The sequence below is a fragment of the Eutrema salsugineum genome, unplaced genomic scaffold, assembly GCF_000478725.1.
Source record: "Eutrema salsugineum unplaced genomic scaffold, Eutsalg1_0 scaffold_4, whole genome shotgun sequence".
NCBI classification, from domain to species: Eukaryota; Viridiplantae; Streptophyta; class Magnoliopsida; order Brassicales; family Brassicaceae; genus Eutrema; species Eutrema salsugineum.
In genome coordinates, this window is record NW_006256686.1 from 6,195,549 (window position 1) to 6,205,193 (window position 9,645).

The 9,645-nt window shown below is 40.0% G+C and overlaps 1 non-coding gene across 1 annotated transcript; it reads right to left on the reverse strand.

Moving 5' to 3' along the window:
- Positions 1 to 4,339: 4,339 nt before the first annotated feature.
- LOC112084903 lies at positions 4,340 to 4,447 on the reverse strand. Its single transcript, XR_002898559.1, has one exon. It is a non-coding gene; the product is annotated as a small nucleolar RNA R71 (small nucleolar RNA).
- Between the last annotated feature and the right edge of the window lie 5,198 nt (positions 4,448 to 9,645).

Here is a 9,645-nt window from a genome sequence, read left to right on the forward strand (position 1 = left end):
CCCTTAAAGTTTATTCCTTCTTGAGTGATCCCTTGAGCTGAATGGAAGCCAAAACATTAAATGAGATCATCTTTGTCTCATGACCCTGTCCCAAGACAAGTGAGTTCACATGATTTGCATAAGCATGATTCACATGAGCTTTAATGAATGTCAAAAAGTTGGAACTATGGCTGTTTGTGAAAAACTTAAGCTTCATTCATTCATTGATAAGTATAGCTAAATTTTTGTGAGTAATCTTGTTTGCAATGCATCTTAGAATTAGCAACTAGGACAGTAAGCCTTGAATTATTTTAGTGATACACTCTCTCATTAAGGAATATGAACTCCCAATGCATACAACCTCTTTCTCTCATTTTCTCTTTTTGCTTGAGGACAAGCAAAGGACAAGTGTGGGGTAGTTGATATGTTCATAATTTTTCATGTTTAGGATTGCATTTTTGTCCAAATATTGAGTCTCATGCATACATTTAGCTAGTTTTGTTAGAGTTTGTCTTAGGTTCTAGCTTTGTTTAGGACTTGCATTAGGTCCTAGAGTGTCCTGAATTTTTTGAGTGTTCTCAGGTCATTTGGAGACTATTGGGAGCAACTTGGAGCTGGGATCGTGGAGGAACCCACACCTGTGTGCAACAACTCGGACAGTTGGTTTGGCGCAGACAAAACCCTCACTTTGATCGCGTGGGACGAAGGACTTGCAATGCGATTCACCTTCCTGAATCTTTATCAAGAATCAAGAGGGTTGAGTCTAGTTTCCAGAACACCTGAGATCGTTTTATTTGGAGTTGTGAGCTAGAAGTTACGGCGATTGGACGCAGTGCATGTCTCGGAGCTGATAAAAGACCAAAGCAACGCACGTCAAAGAACTGGCGGAACGGAGCCTTTGCCAACGTCGCCTGAGCTCGAGCCCTTCATAAACGTTAATTATGTATGAGTCTTCTGTCCACTGAAACAAGAAATACACCGTTTGGACCAGTATCCTGGACGTTACTCTCCTATGAATGTCAAGTGATCCGAGGAGCCCTGAATGCTGCGAGATGGTCTTGCGACTTGGTTAACTCGCAACTGATAACACCGTATTTTGACCACTTTTATGGATCATAATTGTATCTTATGAAGGTGTTTTAACTCTGTTTTCAAAGGTTTTTAAAGTGTTTTCAATGTTTTAGAGTTTCAAAATACTTTACAGGAAACTTGGGCAAAAGATATGTAATTTGGAACAAATGAGCAATTTTGGATAAATGCAGACCGTCAGAAGTATGGCAAGCGATGAAGACCTTCTCACCGTCTGATCACCCCCAAAATTTGAGACAGCATAGAGGATCTAACCTGCTTTCTAATGCACTTGGTTTGGAGACAATCCAACGGTTAGATCTTCAGATACTCCCGATGCAAGAATTACAGAAAATGCAGTTCCGGAAGAGAGCAGGTGCCGGGACCGCGGCCAACACCCATTTTTCCGCAGGTAGAGACACCGCGACCGCGGAACTTGGTCGTTCACTTTCCCGAGGACTTAATTAAAGCCCAGATCAATTCCTTTCGTTTTTTTTGAAGCCCTAAGTGTCCACAACCACCCCAGAAGCTATAAATATCCCCTTTAGGTCATTCCTAAAGGTGGAGAGACGACATAAGATAAAAATAGAGAGAGAATTCGTGTGGGTGCTTCAGAAACCCTAGAGAGGCCGCCGCTTGAAAGAGGAGCCGGCGCTGGAGGAAGACATCGCGCCTCCATCTGCTTCTCCGTTCTTCGTTCTTCTTCCTTATTCTCTTTAGTTCCTGCACTTTCAATTTCGTTTATGATGCTTTGTTACAATATGTTTGAGTAGTTACCCAGTTGGGTTTAAAGGGATTTTTCAAAGGGAATTTCATGTGTCTTTGCTTATGAATCGATAGATTTAGGATTTATAATCTTCTAGATGTTCTTCGTTTGCTTTTAATCTTACTGCGTGATTCTCTGCTGGCCACTTAGAAGCCGATCTGATAAGATATGTTGCGAAAACTTTCATTGATTGTCTGAACTAGGGTGAAACGAGCAATTTTTCTATAGGAGTGGAACCTACCTGTAGTTGAGTTGTGAATGTTGATGAGTCTTGTCCTTATTAGAGAGGAAAGAAGAGAAGAAGAGGCAAGGCCGAAGTCAAGAAGACAAGGCCGAAGACCTCCACTCAAGATGATCATTGGTGCGGTTTAAAGAAGACCAATGATGGAGTTAAATTACACTTAGACGTGTAAAGGAGGCAATGTTGACCTGAGGAGGAGTCAGATAAGTGATCACATGTTGAGATAAGAAGGAGTTGGATAAGTGAATCAGCATATAGGACGCTTAGAGGCTGAACACCGAGAAGCGTCCGTACAGATCAAGTTGTGCTGTGAGCTGCGGATCAAGATCAGACCGTTAGAAGCTGATAAGAGACCATACAGCTCAAGATGCTGTTCACACTTGGTCAAGAGAGACGTTGGGAGCTGTCTCTGTCTCATCAAAGGCTTTGTTCTCTCCTTAGTTCACATGTGACTCTTAAGAGTGTGAACACACCAAAAGGGGACCATCAGCTGTCACTTTCACGTGTGTGAACACAAAAATAAGGAGACATGTGACTTTGTCTTCCTCTTTATTCCAGCGACATTTTATCTCTGTTTACATGTATTTACACTTGATTAATTCCCTATATAAGGGCTGTAATATGTAAACAAGGGAACACACTCAATACACAAGTATTCATCTCTCATTTCTCGTTCTTATTTTCGTTTCTCTCTCTCTCTCTTTACCTTGTGTTTAATTCATAAACACAATGTAGGATTATAGAGATTTCGGATTAGTGGCTGCCTTTTGGCAGTCTAATACTTGTGAAACACTCACTAAACTCTTCTTTATTTGCTTCTCTCATCTAGATTACTGAGTCTTAAATCCGCTGCATCTCAAGAACACAAACTCTCTAGGTGTTGTGTTCATTGCTTAGATTAGTCTCAAACTAGATGCCTTCCCTTTATAGAATCGTTTTCTTCCTCATAGATTCGGTTCTACTTATGTTTATTGTGAGGATTTCATCACAAGTTGATGGTCTCTTCTCTCTCTTGAGATCGAGTTCTTAATGTGGGTTAAGTGGTTCATTCACCAAGTGAATGCTTCCACCATTTGTTGAGCTTTGTCTCATAAATCCCAACATGGTATCAGAGCCATCTTCTCCCTTCCAGAATCAGAGTGGAAACCTACTGATTAGGGTTGCGAGAGATAGTTGTTTAGTGCTGCGAAAGTAGGCTATTCATACTTCCGTGCCTCGAGTTCTAGAACATACGTAGTTGATTACCTTTATCACTTGTTTAAAATCGACCTAGCATAGACTATGAACCCCTGCGAATACCCCTTGAGCCCCAACGTTTGTCTTTAATTGTTTACAATCTTCAGTTTAGTTTTCTTTTCATTCGCTTATTACTTGCTTACATTCGCTTTTGTTTAATCGATTTTACTTGCTTTTATTTGCTTTCATTTGCAATTGCTTTTACTTGTTTAGCTTTCTAGTTTAGATTTAGTGACAACCAAAAACCCAAAACCAAAACCAAAACCTTTTTAGTTCTAATCTGATTTAAGTGTTGCAGTGAATTTGTATCGAAACAACTAAGTCTCTGTGGATCGATACCCTAAGTACTACAGCGCACATCTGTGCACTTGCAGACATTTAGGTGTTACAAATTTAAAACCTGAAGCTTAATAAAACGAAAACAACCAACCCCGTTTACAAACCCGCATCAAGTTTTTGACGCCGTTGCCAGCTTAAACCCATTAGAACACTTGTTTATTTTTACTTTTTCTTTTGAATTTTTCAGGTTTCTCTGCGATGAGAGACCGGGAACATGTTCCCGGAACTCTTGGTGATCCACCAAATCGTGTGGATGGTGATCCAAGCGATGATGACCTGACTGATGACGAGCTTGAAGAACCGATCTATGATGACAATGAGCTAATCGGATCGGTCAAACACAAAGATGATGATGAACTGATTGGAAGTTTCGATTCACTCGAAAAGTTCATGGGAGATCAAAGAGCTATTCAACCAGCCTTACCTGAGGATGGCAAAACCGAAATTAAGGTACCCCATATCTATTTAGTTCAACAAAATCAATTCTCTGGTTATTCATTTGAAAACCCGATAGACCATATCAAGACGTTCGAAGAATTATGTGCAACCATTACAGCAAATGGGGATTACCACAAGTGTAGTCTTTTCCCATTCTCTCTTAGAGATAAGGCCAGCAAATGGCTAAAATCTTTGCCACCTGCTTCACTAAAAACGTGGGCAGCGTGTAAAACTGCTTTCCTAAATCGTTTTTACACTAGAAATCGTTCAAATCTCTTAAGAAATAAGATAAGAACTTTTAAACAAAAAGAAGATGAAAATCTTTTAGATACTTGGGAAAGATTTAGGGAATACCAAAGAGATTGTCCACACCATGGATATGCCGAGGAATACCTGCTAAGTATCTTCTATCGTGGTATAACTACAGAGTTACGACACTCTTTTGATATAGCAAGTAATGGAGATTTCAAAACTAGATCTGTAGAAGATGCTCATGTTTTCATTAAAAATTTAGGAAACAGCATCCAAAATCAAGTAACCTTTGGTTATTGCACCTCATGAGAAGAAAGAAGAAATTTCGGAAGTTATAAAGTGTCTCTGTCACATAATGAGTCATCTTGGATTGCAACAACCAAATAAGGTACACAATACATGTAACTTTGACGGCTGGGACAACCCAATGGATTCTTATGGTCAAGGGATTGTGAACACTGCAGAAGTCTATCAAATTCAAGATTTTCCATTCGTTTCTGATCACCGCGGGTCCATTCATCCGGACCGCGGCCAAGCAAGCTTTCACCGCGGTCGTGCTGGTTCTGACCGCGGCCAAGACGTGTTTCACCGCGGTCGTGAGCCACCTGACCGCGGGAAATTGTCTTCCGAACTTGGTTGGACACCACCTTCCGAACCAATCTTGGGTATTCAATCTAATCCTGTTTCATACCCTAGTTTTCCATCTTCTGAAGCTGAAAACCTAAACAAAAATAATTTAGAGCTTGAAAAATCTGTGTCTCAAGAGATTAGTGATCTTAGATCTGAACTAAAAGAGATGCAGAAGGATTTAGATACCCTCCTTAGCATAATGGTCAAAACTAATTCTAAAAACTTAGAAAATTCTGAAGAGGAGCTAAGTGAAAATTCTTTCGGAAGCTCAAGTGAAGCAGATCCCTCCGATCATGTGAAAGCTATCACACTTAGGAGTGGATTAGCTTACAAAGAGCCTGAATTTCCAAAAGATCCCGAAGCTGAGGAAAAGGGTAAGGAAAAGGAGAAAGAAAAATAAAGAATCACGAATGAAGATGTTGAAAAAGAAATGGTAAGAGAAAAGGATGGAGAAGAAGTAAGAGAAGATACATCCCGGGAAATCCTTGGAGAAGACCCAATTCCTCCTCCACCAACTCGTGTCTATAAACCTAAACCTCCATATCCTAGAGCCTTAAGAGCCCCTAAGAAAGAAAAAGAAAAAGCTAAGCTTAAAGAGCTAATCGATCAGTTAAATGTGAGATTACCTTTTGTAGAAGCTTGTGCTATGATTCCTGCTTTAAGAAAATACATGAAGGGTATTCTAACAAATTCTTTAACTCTTGAAGAAGGTGTTATGATGATAACCCATGAATATAGTTCTATCCTGCAAAGCCAAATCCCTGAAAAGAAAAACGATCCTGGAAGCTTTGTACTTTCTTGCACCATCATTAATGTAGCTTTTGAGCGTGCTCTCTGTGATTTAGGATCTAGCATAAACATGATGCCTCTTTCAGTAGCAAAATGTTTAGGACACCACACTTTCAAGCCCACTAAAATTTCTTTAGTATTAGCTGATCGTTCTGTTAGACAACCAGTAGGTATCCTAGTAGATGTTCCTGTAGAAATCGAAAAATGTTCCATACCAACCGATTTCGTAGTTCTAGAACTAGAAAAAGAACCTAAGTATCCACTTATTCTTGGAAGACCATTCCTATCTACAGCCGGAGCCATAATCAATGTTCCTGAAGGAAAAATTGACCTTCATCTAGCCGGTCTAGTTATGCAGTTTGACATGAACAAAAGTTTCGATAAACAACTCTGGATGGCAAAATTTGTTGGGTTGATGAGTTAGACGGAATTATTGAGGAAGTCTATGAAGATCTGCTTCTAGATGACCCTTTAAGTGTCACGCTTTCACCCGCAAAAGACGAACGCAATTTCCTTGAAGAAATTTCGAGTGAGTGCGCACGTATGCTTGATAAATCCGAAACTTATTGGAAACCTCTACACTATCTAGATCTAAAGGACTAAACAAACATTCCCACACCTCCTAAAGACACTGCTGCAGCAATTAATGATCCTTGGAGTGAGCTTAAAGCCCCTAAAGTCGAGCTTAAACCTCTTCTCGTCGGACTTAAGTACGCTTTCCTTGGACCAAATTCTACTTATCTTGTCAAAATAAACTCTGGTTTGACAGAAGAAGAAACCACAATGCTGTTGACTGAGCTGAGAAAGCATAGAAAAGCCTTAGGATATTCACTTGATGACATACCTGGAATCTATCCAGATCTTTGTATGCACAAGATAAATCTAGAGGATAATGCTAAAAACTCAATCGAAAGTCAAAGGAGACTGAACCCTAATCTCATGGATGTTGTCAAGAAGGAGATTATGAAGCTTTTAGAAGCTGGAATGATCTTTCCTATCTCAGATAGTACTTGGGTTAGCCCAGTTCATGTTGTCCCAAAGAAAGGAGGGGTCACTATCATTAAAAATGATAAAGATGAAATGATCGCTACAAGAACAGTAACTGGACATCGTATGTGCATCGATTACCGGAAACTGAATGCAGCAACTAGGAAAGATCATTTTCCACTTCCCTTCATAGATCAAATGCTAGAAAGATTAGCTAATCATCCCTACTATTGCTTCCTTGATGGATACTCCGGATTTTTCCAAATTCCTATTCGACCGGAGGATCAAGAAAAAACGACATTCACTTGTCCATATGGCACGTTTGCTTACAGACGTATGCCTTTTGGATTGTGTAATGCACCTGCTACCTTCCAGCGGTGCATGATGTCGATCTTCACAGATTTTATTGAGGATTTCATGGAAGTATTCATGGATGATTTCTCTGTTTATGGATCTTCTTTTGAAAAATGCTTAGCCAATCTTGGTAAAGTTCTGCAAAGATGTGAAGATAAGCACTTAGTATTAAATTGGGAAAAATGTCACTTCATGGTACAAGACGGAATAGTGCTTGGGCACAGGATTTCCGGAAAAGGTATAGAAGTTGACAAAGCTAAAATCGAAGTCATGACTAGCCTACAACCCCACACAAACGTAAAAGGCATCCGTAGTTTCTTAGGACACGCAGGATTCTATAGGCGATTCATAGAAGATTTTTCTCAAATAGCTAGACCTCTTACGCGTTTGCTTTGCAAGGAAACGAACTTTGAGTTTGATGATGAGTGCTTAGCCGCGTTTCATAAGATCAAACAAGCTCTTGTCTCCGCTCTTGTCGTGCAAGCACCTGATTGGGAACTCCCATTCGAAATCATGTGCGATGCAAGTGACTATGCAGTCGGAGCAGTGCTTGGCCAACGAAAAGATAAGAAACTGCACGTATTCTACTACGCAAGCAGAACTCTAGATGAAGCTCAATGCAATTATGCTACAACTGAGAAAGAACTTCTAGCTGCCGTATTTGCATTTGAGAAATTCCGTTCTTATCTCATAGGATCTAAGGTCATAGTTCATACTGATCATGCTGCAATCAAGTATTTAATGTCTAAGAAAGACGCTAAACCTCGGTTGATAAGATGGATCCTCCTACTGCAAGAATTCGATATCGAAATTCGAGATCGGAAAGGAGCAGACAATGGAGTTGCAGACCATCTTTCACGAATTCGAGTTGAAGAAAGATTGCCTTTAAATGACAGTTTGCCTTAAGAAAACATCTATGCCATAGATACAACTCCCACCAATGCTAATACCGCACCACCACGTCTTCTAATGCGACGAGCAGATGCTTTCAACACCCCATGGTTTAGGCACATAGCGAATTACCTAGCAGCTAGTGTAGAACCACCGCAATTCTTTGGTTATAGGAAGAAAATTTTTTGGAAAGACATAAGACATTATTTTTGGGATGAACCTTATCTCTATAAGAGATGTGCTGATGGGTTATTCCGAAGATGCGTGGCTGAAGAAGAGATGGAAGGAATTTTATTCGGATGCCATAGCTCGTCTTACGCAGGACATTTCGCAACCTTCAAAACCGCTTCAAAGATCTTACAAGCTGGTTTTTGGTGGCCTACTTTGTTCAAAGATACTCAAGCTTATATATCGCAATGCGATAAATGCCAAAGGATGGGCAACATAAGCAAAAGGAATGAGACGCGTCAAAATTTTATTCTCGAAGTCGAAATTTTTGATGTCTGGGGAATAGATTTTATGGGACCCTTTCCTACTTCTTTTGGAAACCAATACATCTTAGTAGCAGTAGACTACGTCTCTAAGTGGGTAGAAGCAGTCGCAAGTCCCACCAATGATGCGAAAGTCGAAGCTGTTTAAATCTGTTATATTCCCGCGTTTTGGAGTTCCTAGATTTGTAATAAGCGACGGAGGATCACATTTCATCAACAGAGTTTTCGAGAATCTTCTTAGAAAGAATGGAGTTACACATAAATTTGCTTCTCCATACCATCCCCAAACCAGCGGTCAAGTAGAGATCTCAAATAGAGAAATCAAGTCGATCTTGCAGAAAACTACTGCAGTTCATCGCAAAGATTGGTCTACCAAGCTTGACGATGCATTATGGGCATATCAAACAGCATTCAAGACACCATTAGGAACAACACCATTCAATCTAGTTTACGGAAAAGCATGTCACCTTCCAGTAGAACTCGAGTATAAGGCGCAATGGGCTATAAAGGAGATGAACATGAATCTGAAAACGGCTGGAGAAAGAAGACTACTTCAACTTCACGAGTTAGAAGAAATCCGACACAACGCTTATGAAAACTCGAAGATCTACAAGGAGAAGACTAAAGCATATCATGATAAGAATAGTATTCATAGAACTTTTGCTCCTAACGATAAGGTACTTCTTTTCAATTCTCGTCTTAAGCTTTTTCCAGGGAAATTACGTTCAAGATGGTAAGGATTGTTCACGATAAAGGAAGTCAAGCCATACGGAGCCATAGTCCTATGGGACAAAACCGGAAACTCATTTACAGTGAATGGACAGCGTGTAAAGCCATATCTGGCTGAAGAAACCGAAGACGAAAGAGAAGTGATGTTTCTGATTGATCCATCATCGGCCAATGATGAGACCAAGGAGTGTCACGACCCCGGTTAAGTCTAATCGAGCAACAATGTCAAGCTAATGACTTGAAACAAGCGCTTAGTGGGAGGCAACCCACTTGGTATTTTATCTATTTCCCTTTGACCTTTATTTTCTATTTTCATTGCTTTGTTTCTGTTTCATTTAATTTCAGGTTTTCAATAAGGAAGAATAAATAAAAAAGATGAGCAGCACTCTCCAGCACGATAAGTTCACTTAAACATTTCAACTTTTCTATTTTCCTTACCATTCTTTCCAAGATTT